Genomic DNA, 19858 nt, shown 5'->3' with positions numbered 1-19858 from the left:
TTATTGGGGAAACTGCAAGAGAACAGAGACCATAAATTAAAATTCAGTGGGATATGACATAACTAGCCCACCACAGTGCTGAATCCAGCACAAACTTAAGAGGGTTTTTCCCCCAGACCAACAGAAGGATGCTGTGCTAGCTGCTGAGCTGCAGCATGCAGGGAAGGTTAGGCCCCTCTGAATGGCAATGCTGGGCAGGGAGCTGTGCCAGTGCAAAACCCTGGCAATGGGGCACCTAATTCCTGCCATCAGCTACCTAAGGTGGGGCGGTGCCAGGCTTTCCTCAGCGGCGCACAGTGAAAGGACAACGGCAATTACATCAAGCTGCAGCGAAGGAAATTCTGACTAGATACAAGGACAAAAATGTTCACAGTGAGGCTAATCAAAGACTGGAAGAGATTGCCCAGAGAGGTTGTGGAGTCTCAATTTTTGGAGATATACAAAGCTCAGCTTGACACAGCCCTAAGCAACCTGCTGTATTTGATCATACTTTGAGCAAGAAGTTGGACTGGATGACACCCAGCAGCAGTCTCTTCTGCCCTACATTATCCTGTGTTTCTGTGAACCCTTCTTCAGAGTCTGGGATGCTCACAGAGAAATGCAGTTAGGAATATTAACTTATTTGGAACCCATCTCCAACAAGTCTCTCTTGAAAAAAAATCCTGTAACCAATTACTCAAAAAGGAAAAAACAAGGATTGCAGTTTCTTTTAAAACTCAGGACAGCAGTGATACCAGTACCCAAGTCCTATATGGTATCCTGCTGGCTAAAGCACTTGCCTAATAAATAGCTATCTTTAGTGCCATCCTTAACTCAAGTGGGTTATTGCAGCCTCTGAGAAATAAGGATTCTGAAAAAAGGCTGAGGGATGTGAAGGAGCCCAGCCCTGTGGTGAAAGGTTAATGTCTCCTTCTAAGAAAGGCAATCTTCACATCTGGTGCTGGACTGTCTTTTGCATGGGCTCAGATGGAGAAACAGCCGTGGAGCTGAGGATATGCCAAGCTTTATTCCCTTCTCAGCTCTGCTGCAGGCCCCAGGCTAGAGTCACGCTGCCCCTGTTTGCTCCCTTCCTGGCCCTTTGAGTCATGTATAATTTATTCTGCCAAGACCCAGCTTCAACAACAAGCTCCAAGTTTCTTCCCCTCCCACAGCTTGCCTGCTTATTAGTCTGCTCTCTTGGGAAATGTACGCTTGAGCTTCTCCAGGCTGAGGAAGACCTAATATTGAGGTTTCCTTGGGCAGGCACCCTAACCACCGCGCCATTAACTAAAAAAAAAAAAAAACCAAAACACACAGTAGTGCCATCCCCATTACCTCCTCCGTCATAACTGAGGCATGTTTTCAAAGAGCTTGGCCCCTGCTGAGCTCTGCAGGCAGCTGAACATCATCCGTGGGCGTTAGGTGTGCTCTGGGAACAGGCGGTGGGACGGGCCCCGAGGGAGCAGGGCCGGGAGCCGCCAGCTTCCTGCATCCCGCCCTTCCATCACCCAAACATGGAGCCATGTGGGCTGCGGCGCTTCTGGCCGAGCAGCGAAGCAGAGCTGGAGGTGCCCAGGGCATGCCAGGACCTCCCTTGTGAGCAGAGGCAGCCCCAAGCTTAGGGAGCAGCTGCACAGAGCCTTCCTGGATTGCTGCTCTGGAGACAGGTGCCCCCCCCGACATGCCTTCCTGAACCTCAAGCCCTGTGACACAGCCAGTTTCCACACCTACAGCTTCTCTGGGCTTTCATGCTCATATCCAGTGCTCTGCTTGAAACACATTTGGGGCATTATGCCACCATCTCAAACTCTCTGTACCCCATTTCTTCTCTCTCCTGCTAAACCCTCTATCCTACTGTCATTTCTATCCTGCCATGGTGCCCTTCCATCCATGCTGTCCATGCACTTTTTTTCAGTGGGAATTTTCCTTCCATACATTTTCCCATCAGAGCTGATCTGCACATGTGTGGCAGGACTGGTACTTCCCAGACACACTCCTGGTTGTGTGACCAGAGGCAGTCCTGGTACCCTAATTGCTAAAATAGCCCATGAGATCCACAGACTGCTTCAGAGGGACCCCAAGGAGCTGACAGATCCCTCAAACTAATAGAAATAACCAGGTCTAGACTGAGCAAAAACCCAACCTCCTCTAACTCCACCAGCTTCTGACCCCAGACTTTCTCTACCCACTTAGCCTTTGCTTTCTGCCATACACACTATGTGTTATCACTTTTTTATTACTGTCTCCAGACTTGTTCCAACAGAGCATTACTGCAATCCCATGACAAGACTAGCATGGACTAAAAGCGACACCTAAGTTGTTTGTGACCATGTTTAAGTATTGAAATCTGACTTTTGCTTTTGTTCTTCAGAGATTAAAATCATGCCTTTCAAATAACTCTTCTGTCAAAAGTACTGAGACGTTTATTTGCAGACTAAGCCTCCTGCTTTTACACTTTGGAAGGCACATGTGAGTAGAGCATTGGTCTTCTAATATCCCCCCATCCAAGTTTCATTTGTGCTGCTCACTTAAGAATCCTCCCATCCTTGAACACTTGGATTACAGCAAAGCACAGAATGAGTCAGAATCTTAGTCTAGGAAATTACCTAGTCATCTCATCACAGAGCATGATGTGTGACTACTTCTTCAGTTACTTTGTCTGCCACTCTTCTTAACAAAAGTGATATGGCTTTGGAATCATTTTGACTTTAAAAAAATCAAATTTCTGAAAAATTTCATTTAAATTAAAATCAGCTGTAGTCCTTTCTCACACCCAGACTCCTACTTCACAGTTTCCTCTTTTGGTGTTCCATTTTTAAAAATATCCTGAATCTCCACGCACTTCTGTTCTTTCTCAGTGGTGAACTCTTCATGGTACATTTTGTTCTCTTTTACTATTGAGGGCCAGGAGATGACAATTTACTGTACTGTACCCTCTGAGACTCCAACTAGAAGTTACAAGGATGGAGTAAAAACTTATTTTTCCTCCTTTGAAATGGTACAGTATACATTAAGGAGAAGTGGCATAATCCAAAGAAATTACAGGATGAAACAGAAAGGCTGGAAGACCCCAGACAATGGCAGGAGCCCTATAATACAGGTACCAGAGAGGGTGACACAGGGACATCCAGATGGTGTTACCCAGAGACAAAACAGCATTAACTACACTGGCACGTGGCCAGAGATAACAAGCCTACTTATCCCACTACAGAGCAAGTCAAGTTTTTCTGAAACACGCTCTTCTCTTCAGCGCTCAGCGATCTGGCTGGATTTACCATTTGGGCTTAACGCCAGCAGTGCCAGACGTGAGGGTGCCCACTCTGCAGTCCCGGTACCAGGAAAGCAACAGAGGGACCCGAGGTGGCTCTGCACATAGTCAGCTGGAGTTCAGCACGGATCCTTAAGGTAAAGGCTTTATTATTACCAGAGTGAAAAAGAAGAAGATAGGGGAGACTGGGAGAGTGAGGGAGGAGGAATAAGGAAGGAATGGGATTGCCCCGTTTAAAGCTGGTGAGCTCAGTTCAGCTGAGCTGTTACTTTCATCCTCAGACTCCTCAATAGAACTGCAGTGAACCTGCTGCCAGACCGGAGCTGGCTCTGCAAGCAATGGAGCTGTGCTTGGGTGACCTTCCTCCTAAACCAGAAAGCGTGGCTGGTCCACAGCTGGCTCTGCCACCCAGTAGAACCACCCCCCTAAACACCAGCAAGTAATTGAGTTAACTGGCCTGGCAATTTATGTTGCACAGTTGGTGCTATAACCATCTAGCAGAAAAATGTTAGGGCCAACTATCACTGGGTTCCTTTTAACAATCTCAAAAACCAGAGGCTCAAGTGCCTTCCTGTAAACCTGGGAATCTACATTATGTGTTCTGGGTGCTTATGACAGGCACTATTCTCTGCTCCTTGGACTTCCTCTGCTGTCATACAGCACGCAAGCACACTGGTGTGTGTTGGTACCTGTACCTGGCCTTGATCACTGGTGGGTTAGTGGGAGGCTTCCCTCTAGGCTTCACAAGGGACCTGGCCTGCTCTTTTCCTAATGCACAAACAGTGTGTTCTCCCCATTCTTCCAGCACCAGGCCATGGCACTTAGCCTTGAAAAGTGCCCCTGAGACTGCAGGTGTCTGCACAACCCATCCCACAGGCACAATTTGAGAAACACCTTTGCACAAACCTGGTCTCGGTCTCAACTGCACTACATGGTAAAGCATTTTCCTGCCTCAAAACAGTTCCACTCATGTGGCCTGAACAACACAGGTGTGTGGAGAAACTACGATGCTCTTCTCAAAGTACAATTGTCCTGTCCCTCTTCTCATATTGATCCTTAAACTGCACACAAAGCAGGAGACTGAGCAAACCAGCACAGAGAATCCCACAGAAGAGAGCCACTAAAATCTACCTCATGCACTACTAAAATAGAACAAAGGACAGACTAGGATGGAAGACTATCTTTTTTGCTGTAACATGCTTAGCAACATCCACTGGAAGAGCGTACACTGTGAATTCCAGTTATATGATACCATTAAGTCTCTGCCGTGCCTACCAATTACTCTCGAAACTAATTTATGTCAAAATACACTAATACTCTCCCTTTAATTCTGATGCATTTTCCATTGAAGCAAATGGAAGTTTTTCCTTTGCTTTAACCCTGTAAAATGCCTTATGAAAAAAACCCACACATAGCTGTTATAGCTATTTAATAAGTAACTACAGTATACAGTTTTATAACTATATTTTATATAGTTATACAGTAATAACTATATATTTATATAGTATAGTTAACTGCAAAATAAAATAGCTGTTATAGCTCATTTTAGCAGGAAAAGGAATATTAAAATTTTACTGGAATGATTTAACATTTGGTAGTGAATTTGTTAGAATGATTAGAGTGCACTGCCTGTCTCTTCTAGCTGTGCTCAGAAATCAAGTGCAGGCTGAGAAACTTTGGCTGAATAACACAGAGGTTAACACATGGGACTGAACCGATTTGCAAATCTTCTGACCTGTCTTGATCAGGAAGCGAGGAGCCAAAGGTGTTTTGCTAATCCCATAACTGTTTCAACTCTGAGGTCCATTTCTTTGTGCTGTGGAAGCACTGAAGAGATCTCCAGAGCACATCCAGTTCAGACCCTCTACCGGAGCAGAATCTGTCTATGAGTGACAGATGTTGGTCTAATCAGTTCTTAAAAACCTCCAGTGAAGATCTGCAACATAGCCTGTCTGGTGCTTAGCCACTAGATATTTTTTTTTTTCATATATAATTTGAATCTTCTTTTCTGCATACTAGACTCTTGTTTTATACACTTCCCAGTGGGCATGTTAAACATTTAGTTACTCACTGATCTCTTTAAAACAACCTTTAAGCAGTACCAATGTTTTTCCACTTCACAACATCCTATGCTGATTTATACTAGCTTAGCAGCTGGTCTACAGTTTTAAAAGAACCGTTCCATCAGCACCAGTAACTTCAGGGGACTGATGATAGCAAATCAAGATTTATGGTTTTATGTTCAAGTGTTTCATGGTTCTAATGCACTTAGTTTGATAGTGGCGGTAAGTCGTTGTGAGCCTACAGTTCTGATGGTGACCTGTAGAAACCAGCTTTTTGAGGATGGATTGTACCCACTAACGATAGACAGCAAGATGGGTTTTGCTCTCAGAAAAAGCACTGTGTCATTGTCCTATAATGTTCTCAGTTTTGCTCCCTCTAGCACAGTTAAATTCACCTTAAAAACAAGGGAGGGAGAAAGAGAAATAGAACTTTTTTTTCTCCTAAACCATTTTCAGCAGAAGGCTGTTGAAGTTTTTCAGCATCACACAACAGGATTTTTAATTCCAGCCAAGATGTCAACTGAGAGTTTTTTCTTTCAAGAATGGTCTACTCTGTTTCTTACAGGTGCCTGATGCATTTATTTTATGTGAATGGTCCTTCTGTAGGAAACTTTTGCAACCGCTCCTGGTTTGGCATGGAAAGTGACTGCTCTAGTCTATGAGACAATGAAAAAAAAAAAAACCAACCTTCTCATATCAGCTTGGAAATCAATGCTCCTAGGAATTCTGTTCACAGAGAAAACAACACAGCAGCAACTGATATTGTCTTCTTAATGGCTTGGAGATTTATCTTGAACTCATTACCTGAAATAACTCAGGACTGGATGGCCTAGATACACAAGTGAAAGTTGTGTGACCCAGATTAGCCACACCTCCTGGCTATCGGCATGATTTGGCCCATATGGGATGCAATGATAATGTCTCTGGACCTCACAGGGGTGGGGAAGATGGGAAAAAGTATGGAGAAAGAAGAAATACTAATAAACAGAAAATAACATCAGTATAAGATCCTTTTGATATCCTAAGAATTTCAAAGGATGAAACAAAATGTGCTGCTCTCTTCTTGCCTGGCACAGCTTGTCCTGAAAAGAATATGCCTCTCTGCCTTTCTAGGCACTGCTACATGGGACTGCTATTGAGGCAACAGCAACAAAAGGAGAAGCACAAGGAGTGATTTGTAAGGGAGCAGTTTTATAAAGTTTAACAGGGAGCTTGTCACTGGTTGCAACATGAGAGATGATAGCATGAAGCTGGTTGACAAAGAAGCCAACAAGGGAAGAGTGAAAAGAAGTGAAGTCTAAGAAGGTGGTCCCTGAGTAGGTGCTAACCTAGGAGGGTTAAATGGGGGGGATTTCTCTTAGGCTGCTTGAGCAGATTGTTTGCCCTAGGAATCAAAGAGTGAGCAGAAGAATTAACATAATAGGTGTGCTTGCTACATATTGTAAGGAAAAAGGAAGGAATGTTTTGCTTAGGAATAGACCTGAAATAACAGATAGAAGAAAGATTTGAAAGTAGACAACTAGTACTTGATTATTCTCTGAACCAGATGTGCCAGCAGGAGACTGGAAATTGCCCCTAAAATCAGGGTGAACTTTATGAACGTTTAGTGCTTCTTCATGTGACAACATTGTTCCTCAGACCATGGTCAGGGTTATAGTGAGCACTCTGTGTCAGCGTGACACAGAAGCTCAAAGAGAAGCGTTGAAGAGGTAGATCAAGAGCAAAGAAGGCTTTGAGGGATTTCATGGCCTGGGAGTAAGAAAGAACCAAATATAAAGCAAAGGATAGGCACAGTGCTGAAGGAGACTTAAACAAGAAGGGAAATGTGCTTGATGAATATCAGGTTGATAACCAGGCATTTTGTTAAAAGTGTTGAGCCAGAATCGAAGGCCACATCAGGAAGGAGGGGAGGAAGAGGGAAGCTTAATTAAAGAGATAGGGTCTCCAGATGAAAATCCAAGTCACTGAGGGTGAGAAGGGGAGAAAAGGAGAGCCAGAAGGCAAGGCAGGGGGGTGCTAAGGCTGGGTGGTATCAGGTGTGATGCACATCACAGCAACACACAGTAGGAAGAAAAGTCAGAGGGAGGATATGAAATGAACTGACAAAAGGGAGGAGAAGAGGGCAGCTAGAGGTGGAGGAACCATCAGTTTTCATTCAGCTTCCCTCTCCTGTAAAAGCTATGACAGGAATTTACGCTCCATGTTTCATGTATTTGTGGTGGCTCAATTTGTGATATTTCTTCACAAACAACAGCTTTGGTAAATGCTCCCTAACGTTACTCTCTGTGCTACCATTGCTGAGGACATTCATAACATGGAGTGGTAAAAGCCATCTAATTGCTGTGCATGCAGGGTGGAGTCACCAAGCGATGGTGTTATTGAGTGGACAAGGCGCAGACAGCGTGGGAGCTGCTGAAAATTAGTCACATTTTAGTAGTGTACCTATGCTACTTTTCCTGATATTAAATGCCCTCTGACATGCTACATTTAGTGGGGACTGTAAACAAAGGTTTGTGGACAACTCCTGAACTGACACAGAAAAGAATTTAAAAATTCAAGTTCATAAAGTTTGTCATTATAATTGTGTTAATTACATTCCTGATCTCATTCAGATGCCCCCTCTCCCAGTGCCAGGCCCCCCGTTTCCATGTCTCCTGCCGCAGAGCCCCATGACTCTTCCAGGCTCCAGTTCCCTGTGGTCAGCCAGGATGACCTCATGGTCCTGACTCATCTTCAGTTCTTCTGCCTCCAGGAACAGAGCAGTGTCCATCACCAAACGGCCTTGCTAAAGCAGAGCCTGATCTACTTGGAACAAAGGCAAGGCAGAGAAAATGGACCCACAACAAAAATGCTATCTATACGAGTTTGTCTGTGTGCCTCCCACTAAGGCTGACTCTGATGGCTGCTTCTCTGGACTCCAGAGCCTCTGCCCGCATAGTCCTGTGCCCATTGGCAGCTCCTGACAGCTGACTGCTCCCTCTTGGGAGCAGCTTCTTAACTGTTTGCTGATCTCTGGATTTGTAAACATCTAAACCAGCAAAGTAGAGCCTGAAGCTTTACACTGAACAGAATATAGGATGCTCAAAGGGATCAGATTTTCAGTGCCTGCCGGGATATTGTTGTCTGGAAAGTCACTGTACAGACTGACATGTTTTGTTCTTCCCACAGTCCCACTTAATTAGAGTAATGCTAGCTAGCCAGGAAGCATTCTCCTGCCCCTCTAGAAGTCAAACAGATTAGCTTAATTTCCAAGAGTACATTTACATTGCAGAGAACATGATGCAGAGAGCCCCAAGGTAGCACTGAGCTGATTTGGCAAGTCCACACAGCACAGCAAAGTACCATGCAGATATGCCAAGTGGGACTGAGAGGCAGAATAATCATGTTCAGCTGGCACAGCACTCAGGGCTGTATTGCGTCTCGTTCAGTGCTGGCTTGGATGGAGCCTCTGTACTGTTTTTCCCAGCTCTTCAAGCTGTGGGAGTAAATTGTACCAGACCAACTTAGATGTCTTTGTGCACACCCTAAATTGGTGATCAGATTCTTAGATTATTACATGGCAACTCCACTCCATCACAACCTCTGTCTTTTAATCAGTGAGAAAAAGTCCTTTAGCATGATCCATTTTACCTTCATTTTGTTACTCTTCTGGTGTGAGACACTTACAATCTCTTAATCTCTACTTTCATGCATTGATTTTTTTAAACCTATCCTTGAGAAAGTCATATAACACAAGCCCTCAGATGTCTGTACTTATCCTGATCCCTACCTTCCTTTCTTCCAATAAATCCCAAAGCCTTTGTAAGAAATAGTTATTTTTTTTTACCCATATAAAATTATGATCTGGTACTAGATATTATATGATTAACAGTTTTGGCATCAACCTAGATTAGTTACACTAAATTCAAGAAACCATTCCTTTTAGCAGGTCCTAGCAGCATGAGAAAATTTGCCATCTTGCAAAGTTTTTGTAGCACTGACTCTGTGTTCTTGAAAAGCAGCCAGCACTCCATCCCATCCACTTGTAAATGTTCTGCAGTTATTCTCTTAATAACTCAAGGTTGATGGATGAGTGTAAGGTTGGGCAGCTTTGTTTGATAGCCTGGGGGAGAGAGAGGGAGGGAAAGAAACAAGTATCAGCAAATATATTGTGCAACAGACAAATAAAAAGAATTACACAATACACTCTATATTTTAAATAAGCCTTCTGGAATGTTGTCATTGCCATCAATTTATGTTGCTTAGAAGAATTCACCAGCTAATGCTGGCACAATCCTACCAATAATTTCATTTGAAGAGAGACAAATGGGTCCAAATCATTGCCCCCTGCTAGTGTTTTAAAATGTCAACAATACAGAGCAGTATTTTCAACAAGTTGCATTTTCTAGAGAGATATTGCTTTTATTTCAGTCTCCTTTTCCCTTCTGAGCTTGAGCAGCAACTCAGGAGAATGGGCTAAAACATGAGGTGGAGGGGAGACGAGATTTTTCCACACTTTGCAGTCACTTTGCTAGTCACTTTTGCCAATTGTTTAATTCGATGATTTTTCAAACCCCAAGGAGACACAGAGCAAAAAGTTTTGTGACCGAAATTTTCACAACAGGTAAGTGAGAAACCCAGTCACTCCTGTCAGTAGGCTTAAATTTGATAGCATTGGGGACTGCCCCTCCTCTTGGTAAATACTGCTATTGTCAAGATTGTGAAAGTTAAATTAAAATCTGTTATGAATTTTTCTAGTAAATATCAATTAATTACCTTCTGCTTGAAGACAGACATAAAAGTCCTTTCTTTTCCTTCACCTCTTGCCACCTCTAATTCATCTTTCTTTTCATTCCCTCTCCTTGAACGTTCAACATCTTCCTCATTCTATGATCACCAGAGCAAAACATATAAATCATGAAAACATCTGTAGTATGAATTGAGGGTTTTTTAACTGAAACTTGAATTCTGCAATTAGGAATGTGTGGAAGAATTACGGCAATCATAATGATTTCAGATCTGTTTCATATATGCAAACCAGCAGAAGTTAAGGACAAAGAATATGGTCACGTACAGTGTAGCACAGATCACTGCGTTCAACAAGCAAACCGCCATGGGAAGGTGAGCACCTACAAGTCCTTTTGATGTTTGGGCTGGGCTCACTTTTTTTCAAAACCAGCAAGCATTATATTAATGCCTTGATGAAGAAAAAGCACAACAGCATATGCAAAGGGTACTCAGATCAACACCAAAATGCCTATTGACCTTAGCTGTGATCAGCAGCCTCTGTGTGTATGAGAACAGATGTCTGAAGTTGACTTGCAGTGAAAGGGAAGTTTCTGATAAATGGAGAAAATCTTTTTTTTGAGGAGTTTGTAGCCACTGTACAGCTAATGGTACGAGCCCACTATTGGCTAAGTCTGTCTGTAATCTGGTAGTAGCCCTGAACTCCTGTCTGACAATAATCGTACAGAGCAGCTTCTGCAGGGTGTGTTTGCCCGACTCCCTCCCTGGTGAGAGAACTCCACCTGACACCCTGCATGACTGGGGTTTGCAGAGATGATCTTCTTCACCTTGCATGTCATGATACCAGACTCCAGATACTACAGAAGATTGTAGCAGGTTGCATGGGTTGCTATAAATGAATCTGACCCGTCCCCTACTCTCTGCCCTGGCCATCCATGGCATTTCAAGCATAGTTGAGGATCTTTGAGACTCTTCATGGCCACTACAAAAGGCTACAGAAAGTTGCAGAGTGAAGACTAGGATCAGCTTTGGTGCTCTCAGCCACAATCCTCTGAGGTTCAGAAATCACTACGGTAAGAAAAAACTCTTTTGGGCAGAAGTTAGAACTTTTTTTTTAGAGCTCTGAATCTGCAGAATGAACTTTCCAAGGAGCTAAAGACCACCACAAACCACAGAACTTCCTGCTCCGACTGCATTTGACCTTGTCTTTCGAACAATAATAAAAAGAAGAAATGTGTGGGCTGGTATCCCATCAAAAGAGACTGCTGCAGAAGGCCCACCCCTGAGGGGTGGCTGGCAGGGCACATCATGGCATGAATGCCCACCACCACTGCAAAACACAGTTATCATACCTGTGCTGCGGAGGCTGTGTAAAACAGAACATACTGCCATATCAACTATGGGAAGATCAGGATGCATGTGCAAACAGCAAACACTCTGAAGAGGTCAATGAGTGTGCAAATATCCTTTAAACTGGTAAAACTCTGAAAGAGAAAAGTGCAGTGCTGCCCCTGATAGAGACTTCCAGCTAGCATGCTATTTCTGCTGTTCACCATCTTTCATCCATGAGAGAAACCAATGTTGTCTGAGGAAGGACTGAAAAAATTATCTCCACATTTGTCCTGCTTGAAGCACAGTTTTTGTAACAGTGACAGATCAAAACAATTTATATTATAGTGCATTGGTCACACCAAAATGACAACTGGTTTTACTCTTATTTTTTCCATGTATGTAGTTCAGGAGTAGAGGGCGAGATTCACATCTGCTTTTTGGAGTATGGTAGCAGAAAGGGTTAGAAAAAATGTTGTCAGAGTACTTACATAAGTGCCCTAATACATATCCAACTGCCTCCTGATAAATACCCAATTAAAGCCTCTGTGAAGCTGAGACTAGAAGGCAGGGGTTCCTCAATCCAGTAGCATGTTTAATTCACCCTTCATTACCATAATATTGAATATTATAGCACCACGTAATCCAATAATTACAATTTTCCTTTTCAAATCTACTGGAGTTCATTGATGTAGTTGGCATTCAAACAATCCAGAGATTTCTCAAAAGCAAACCAACTTGCCTTTATGTCTTTATTTGTAAATGCATTTACTCATATAAACAAGTTAAAGCTAATTTCTGAAAAACATCATGTGAATTGTATTTTGTAAGATCCTGAAGGAGCTTTGACTACCTCGGCATTAAACACACAGAATCCTGCTTGGGCAATAATATCATCTCTTTCTTTCTAAGGAAGCCTGTTTGACTTGACAAGACATGTATTGTCAAATACATGACAGGCGCTGATGATTTGAGAGATAACACAATACAAGCAGTTATAAGTCTGAAACTCAGATAACTACCAGAAATTCCCATGCAGCTTTTATTTTCAAAATGTATTTCTTGTGAATTTGTTCTTTCAATATATGAATAGTTTTAGTAATAGCTTAATGAAAAAATCTTGAGAATAACTTGACACTTGTAAATTCTCAAAGCTTTTTCTGCTTGTACATCACATCCTTCCACCCAGTTTTCTTTGACAATTGTAGCTAGTCTGTGACAAACATGGTTGTACGTATATGAGTATATGGTCACTGTTGTTATCTTATTGAAGACTCTTAACATTATCAAAATACAAGTAATAATAATTAATATCTACCTGTCAGATACGGCCTCTTCAGTGAAGAACTAAAATCAAAACCATAGCTCTTGTGGGAGTTTGCCAAAACTGAAGGAAAAGCTAGAAATACACTATTCTGTAATTAACTTACCTCATAGCACTTGTAAAAGCATAAATCATATTATTTTCCCTTGTGTCCTGGTTTCAGATGGAATAAAGTTAATTTTCTTCCTCTTAGCTGGTGCTGTGGTTTGGATTTAGTGTGAGAATAGTATCGATAGCACACTGATGTTTTAGTTGTCGCTGAGTAGCACTTACTCCAAGTCAAGAATTTTTCACTTTCCCATGTTCCACCAGCAAGGAGGTGCACAAGAAGCTGGGAGGGAGCACAGCCAGAACAGCTGACCCAAACTAACCAAAGGGATATCCCATACCATAGGTCATCATGCTCACTATATAAACTGGGGGGAGTTGTCCAGGGGGCGAATCACTGCTCAGGGACTTGCTGGGCATTGGTCAATGGGTGGTGAGCAATTGCATTATGCATCACTTTTCTTGGGTTTTATTTCTCTCTCTTTTTTGTTATCTTCCTTTTCATTTTAATTACAATTACTATTATTACAATTTATTTCAGTTATTAAACTGTTCTTAGCTCAACCCATGCATTTTACCTTTTTTTCCAATTCTCCTCCCCATCCCACCGGGTGGGGGGAGGAGTGAGCAAGCTGCTGCATGGTGTTTAGTTGCCATCTGGGGTTAAACCATGACACCTTGGCATTTTTGTGGTTGCCAACTTTTTATAAGCTTTTACATAAAGAGCCTTACAAACAATTAGGATGAAGGCATAGCTCCCAGTAAGACTGGCTATACCCCACAGGGCAGGTCTGTGCCATGGCAAACCCCTCCATGTCAGTTCTGCCAGGACACCTGGCTGCATCCTGACAGTGGGTTAGGGCAAGCCCTGGGGGTCACTATCTCCCTCAGTGCCCGGTTTACTGGTGGAAACCCACAAAACAGCCAGAACGAGAAATGCAGCAGGTCACTGAGGAGTACAGCAGGTCAGTAGTGAACTACACATGGCTACACAGCAGTTAATCTGCAAGAGCAGGATGAACCAAATCAGCAGTTCTCAGGACAATGCTACGATTTGGGATTAGCAAGGAAAGTGCTGATAACAGAGTCATAATGGAAGCATCCGTCATAGTCCAAATAAAGGAGAACTACATGCTTTTCTTCTTTTGTTATTTTCTGTTGGTTTGTTGTTTTGTTTTGGTTCATTTTTTTTTTAATACATCAGTATGCATGTGGATAGGATGGACTGTTTGGAAATCGTTTCATTTCTCTAAAGGGGTGGAGGCTCCAGAAGTTTTTATTCCTTCAGCTGATGCCGATACACAACCTTGGATGCTCAGTACCTTTGAAAATCAGGTCACACACTTGAGATAGGTTCATTAGGGCCTAATTTTCAGTTACCTTTTTAAAAAAGGATCTGGGCTATATTCTTGAGAAGTAGAATAATTGTAAGAAATTTGTATTGTCTTTCTGGTCTGTATAATAGAGTGACATGTCGTATTTTCTGTAGGTGCACATATTCACTTTACAGCCAACCTGAAACCGATGTGTTCAGATCATACAATAATCAATCATGTTGCTGCCCTCTTTGAATGGGTTTAGGGAGTTATGCCTAGGCGCATGGGTGTATACAGGTGCCTGATGACTAATGCAATCAATAGGAGCTAGGTGTTTAGATACCTTCACACACCTGGGACCTGCACCCATCCCTGGGCAGAATGGTGAAAAAGAGACAGTTCAGCTTTCTACATCTATCAAAGTCAGTGCCCAAACAGTGACCACTGTGAACAGCAAGGCTGGGACCCTGCTAGCACTGCTGCGAGGTGCAGGGTGGATACAGCTAGGACGAAAGGGCACCCAACACCTGCTGGGATTCCCTCTTACAAGCCAACACAGGCACGACTCTCAGCCTCCACAGGACATGCACAGAAGAAAACCTGCACCAGCATGCGCCCAGAGGAGCCCCACCGCACCCAAACACGCAGGAGCGGCTGCACACACCGCCCAGGTGCAGCACAGGGCCCGTCCTTCTCCATTACTGCATGGAACCAGGCCTTGCTTTTGCTAGAAGCTGCCCACGTGCTTGTATGGACCTGTACTTCACCAGTGCTCAGAGGAAAGCATGTGCGTGAATTATCCACAGGTATCTGTAAAATTAGTTTTGAAAACTTTAAAATAATGGTCTGATGACAGGCTGGTCTCCCATGGTTTCATTACCTCAAACAAAGCTGAAGAATCAGCAAATGTTTTGTTTCAGTTTCTCATTAAAACAATGAAGAAGAAATCTCTCCTTCTTGACGCTTCACCTGTGAGCAGTCAGGTCTCCAGGCAGCCCTTCCCTGGGCTGGAGAAGGACAGACACCAGCTAAGAGGGGCAACACATGATACAGTAAACACAGCTGCCCTCTGGCATCAGCATTTGGATCAGCCCCGGTGCATTTCTCATTTGGGGCCCAGTTCTGCCACCCCCAAGTTAACAAGAATTTGTGATGGGGCATGTTCAGGCTTCCAATGCATTAGTAATAAAACTAATGATATTATATGTTTTGCCTGTATTAGGGTCTGGTGCTTAGAAAATAAACATCTTGGCTTTACCTCAATGTTTATCTTCAAAAAATACCTCAGCTTTGCCTCAACAATTATCTCTCCACAGCAGACCATTATCCAGCAGCAACATATAATTCCATTAACAGTACCATTTAAAATATATCCTCTTTAGACTGCAGAGAAAGAAGTCGTGTGTGAGAAATGTCAGGGGCCTCATGTATTTTTGGAATTAAAACAGAAATTAAATCGTTTAGGCTATTTTTTATCCTCTCTTTTTTTTTTTTTTTCCTATTTCTTGTTTTGCACAATACAAGCTCTCTCTGGCTCGTGAGGAGATAGCAATGGGATAAATCTGGAAGACGCCCAGGGAAAGCATATTTTAGGGAAACCCTGTTCCAGGGACTACTGCAGGTGATAATAACTGATAAATGTGCAATATATCACCTGAATCTGCTTCAAACTGATGATAGGGCTTTAGAAACAGGTAGGCGTTGGGCCTCTTTGTATCTTCTAAGGAAGAGGTGTGAGAAGCTCCTGATGATAATTGTTAAATATTAACATCATGTTGACATTTAAATCTGATTGCATGCAAGTCAGCAAGACAGCTAGAGGTTAGCAGGGTGTTCAAAGAAAAAATAATCTCTGTAATTTTGGAGCTGGTGTAGGAGCACTGTGGGAGGAGCCACTGTCTGACTACAGTGCTCCGTGCAAACGGCCCAGGCAGCAGCATCAGGTAAGTAACAGCTCCCTAGTAGGCATCAGTCTTTTTGTCCTCTGCATTCTGTATTGAGCCAACTATGCAGTTAGCACTTAGCAAATATGCAGTAGGGCAAATTAAATGGGAGAGGATCTGTTCTCATGTGCATCAGCACAAGTCCAGAGGATCTCTATTAAGGTCGCAGAAGTAAATGAGATCAGAACCTGGCTCACTGTGTTTATGACTGGTTAAACTTTGGCAAAGTTCTCAAATAGTAGAACCTCTCTGAGAGAAAAGGTTGCAGTGATGGAAAGCGGCTGAAGAGGGACGGATGGTGGCAGAACTGAGCAAGTAGAACCCCAGTGTGGTTGGAAACAATACATGGGGTCTGCAATCAAAATCACCATAGCTAGATCCAGTAAATGATACAGGTGTCTAGGGCGGGGGAAAAGGTGGGGAGCTGCTTGAGTTGTTTGAAACACTTGCAACCAAGCCTGACATTTCCCAAACTCACGTGGTACCTCACTATCAGACTTCAGCATGCCTGGGCTTCTGTGCAGCCCAGACTCACCACCATCTCACACTTGCTGAGGTCCCAGTACTGACTTAATGCCCACAACTGTGTGTCATGCCAGATTAGGCATCCTGGCACCAAGGTCTCCTGAAGGGCTTAGTCTAGTGAGTGGATTGAATAAACCTCAGCATTAAATTTAATGCAGAACACCACAGACAGGGTCCTGTGCCTTGTAGGGGAGCTCAATATTTTCTAAAATAACCAGCAGTTCACTTTTATCAGCTTTGGGACCTAATACTGGTGGCACAACCCCCAGGAGCGGGCAGCATCCCCAGAAGCAAACAGCTGTCTCCACCCTCATCCATCATCAGCCACCAAACAAGCTTTCTGCACTGCTGCAGTGAGGGGCTAGGGTGATGGGAGTGGAGGCTGCTCTGTAGTCTGGGCTATGGCAGGATGAGGAGGTTTCATGTGGTAATTTAGAAAGACTCCCTACAGGAACAGCTCTGGTGATACTCCCATCTCCTTCAGGAACAATGAGACAGATAGTGACATCTCCTGGGCTGATGTTAGCCTACAGGCCACTGGTGTGGCTGGGCAGGCCTCGCAAATTTGGCATTTGCTCATTAACTAAGATAGATGAGCTAGAGGTCCTCCTCCACAGCTCTGTTACCTCTACTAGGCACCCAAAATTAAAGTAAGGCTAAGAAATGTGATTCAGCCTTGTGGATCAGGAGTGCAGGTAGGACAGGAGTGTCTTTGTTCCTTTTTGTTTTATGTATTTTATCTAATGTGAAATGCACAGATAGCCCTGTGAGCAGGGACAGACCCAAAGTCACATGAAATGATGGAGTGGTCAGTAATGAAGAAATCAGGTCGCTGAGAAGGGGCAATGTGACATGCTTGGCAAGCTGCACACAAGCAACCAATTTTTCATATGGACTTCAGCACAGCCAAAAGTAAAGTCATTCATCACAGAACAAATCTTGCAGGGCACCCTCACAGGTTAATGGAGCCCTTAGAAACAGCAAGTCTGCAGGAGGGCCAAGGCAGATGACCCAAAAGGAGAAAATGTTTGCTTCAACAAAAGGGCTAGAGGAATTCTCACGTGTATGAACCTAGGAACTCTGAATACTATGGACAAAGTCTGTAACTGGTCTCAGTTTTAAAAGTGTCCTGGCCTCGTGTACAATTCAACAACAATGTTAATAGATTAAGAGTTTTCAGAAAGGAGTTCACTGAATGACTGAGGACTTGAAAATGTGTCTTACAACAAGGGTTTCTAAAAGCTGAAGCTCTTCACTATAGCAAAGGGAAGGGCTCATACAGTAGTAATTTAGGAGTATCTGAATTTGGAGCAAAACTTTGAAAGTGGGCTCTCACACACATCTGTCTAGACAATCTGCCTTAAAAATAAGGCATGTGGTTTCAGCAGAGAGGATAAATTAACTGCTGGAACAATTTACATGGAGGTGAGAGTAGATTCTCCATCACAGGACACAGTTTAATTAAACTTGGCTGGTTTACTCAAAGAAAATAAATAGTTCAAACAGGAATGAATGCAGAGAAGCCCTTTGGTCCATGTTATACAGAACATAGACATAGGAGGTGATTCATTCTGGATATCGGTCAATGAAAAGTGGGTCACACTGTGCTATGTTCCCTCTTCACCCCCCATCCCTCAGCACCAGGTCTGGGAGCAATGGCAGCAAATTCATCTGCAGCACTGCCTTTCTCCACCCTGGGATGGAGAACCCAGGAACATCAGGAAAAGGAGAAAGAGACAGGCAAGAAGACTTAAGTGCAAGAACTAAGCTTGTAAATTCAGGAATTAATAGCATTATTTTTCCTCAGGTTGCATAACTAATTGTTGAGCAAGAGAAGAGAGCAGATGTGAGCTGGTAGGATCTAGAATAAATTCATGAGAAATTAAGAGTCTGATAGTCAACTGGAAACTTCCTACTCTCAGGAGGCCAGAGAGAGCTCTTACAGAAGAGGGTATCATTCTCTACATATAAAAAAAAGTGGCATCGCTCACTGTCTGCCTTTATTACACACACAAGGAAAAAAAAATCAAACAAAAACCAGCCTTTTTTGAAATACCTCATGATACTAAGGTCATTCCCATGATTAGGAGAGTGCTGAGTTTTCTTCACTTCTGGGATTTAGAGTCATGTATGAGATCCAAACCCTACAAGGCAGGCAGTGGCCCTCTTGGACTACCCTTGAGTGTGTTGTCTCATGCCTTTGTGAATCCATCCACTGAGGATGCCGCAGTGACCTCTCTTGGCAAGCTACGTGTGTGTCAAATTGCAGGCATGTCTTCTCAAGCTACTCCTTGCATGATGTCTGCCAGGAGATGCAAAAGCAAAATCAGCTCAAAAGCAGTGCTAATTGCCTGGAAGTTAGTCAGAATATTACCTATTCCTAACAAATAAAAAAAATCCTCTGCCTTTTTTTATAGTGTTAACACAGCACTAACATAACAGTTCAGCCAACAAAATTTGTCAAAGAGCCAGTCCAGATTAAACATAAAATATTTGATCCCTGAGCACTCAAATCTCCTGTTCTTTTAAAGAACAGTACTTCATTAGAGTCATCTTGAGTGCATTAGCCTCCCTTGACAATGATCTTATAAATCCCAGCACAAAACTAAGATACAATCCTGTGATGCTTACACGAATTGTGAAAATTCATGCCTGTATTTACTTACTTCTCTGACTTCTCTGTTGTTCAGCCTGGGGAGAAGATATATTTCAGCCATCTGAATTTGCACTCCAAGCTTTATTCTTCTCATCATCCCCACCCTGACCCAAAGGAAGACTTTAGGACACTCTGGAAGTCACCAGCAGTGTTGCAACATGCTGCTGCAGCTTTGTGTGACTGGACAGGTAGATAAGGAATTAGCCGGTACTCCCATTTGGATAAAGAGCAGATTTCCAATGTGAAGGACAAGGAAGCACTGGAACAGGTTGCCTGGGGCAGTGGTGGAGTCTCCATCCAGTCTTTAAGAACTGGTTAGACAGGAGCTCATATAGGCACAGTTCATCCTGCCTTCCAACCCTATTTTTCTGGGTCTAGGGTGAAATTCTGCTCCTGATGAACCGTCATGACTGTCTGACTGTTCCCTGCATCCTGGAAAACTGAGGAGACACAGTTTGGCAACTGGCACTGAGGTAAATGGATTGCAAGCCACGTTAATCATCTTAGAAGACTATTTGGCCCTTATCTACTATTGTCCAGCTCCTAGAATCATTGGTATTGACTGACATTTGAACCTTTAAATCCCCAAATGAGCAACAGCTTCCAGACTTTTATAACTTGCATTATTTTTAGCCTATTACACAGTCCTCATGATTGATCTGCCTGGAGTGGCCTTGCTGTA

At 43.2% G+C, this 19858-nt stretch overlaps 1 long non-coding RNA gene across 1 annotated transcript; it reads right to left on the bottom strand.

Moving 5' to 3' along the window:
* Positions 1-9194: 9194 nt before the first annotated feature.
* LOC116963216 lies at positions 9195-12866 on the bottom strand. Its single transcript, XR_004408033.1, has 3 exons — positions 12795-12866; positions 10066-10176; positions 9195-9412 (listed from the first exon to the last, which is right to left on the bottom strand). It is a non-coding gene; the product is annotated as an uncharacterized LOC116963216 (long non-coding RNA).
* Between the last annotated feature and the right edge of the window lie 6992 nt (positions 12867-19858).

The sequence above is a fragment of the Tyto alba genome, unplaced genomic scaffold, assembly GCF_018691265.1.
Source record: "Tyto alba isolate M040663 unplaced genomic scaffold, T.alba_DEE_v4.0 Super-Scaffold_6, whole genome shotgun sequence".
NCBI classification, from domain to species: domain Eukaryota; kingdom Metazoa; phylum Chordata; class Aves; order Strigiformes; family Tytonidae; genus Tyto; species Tyto alba.
Note: the sequence above shows the minus strand (reverse complement) of the source record. Positions and strands in the feature narration are given on the sequence as shown.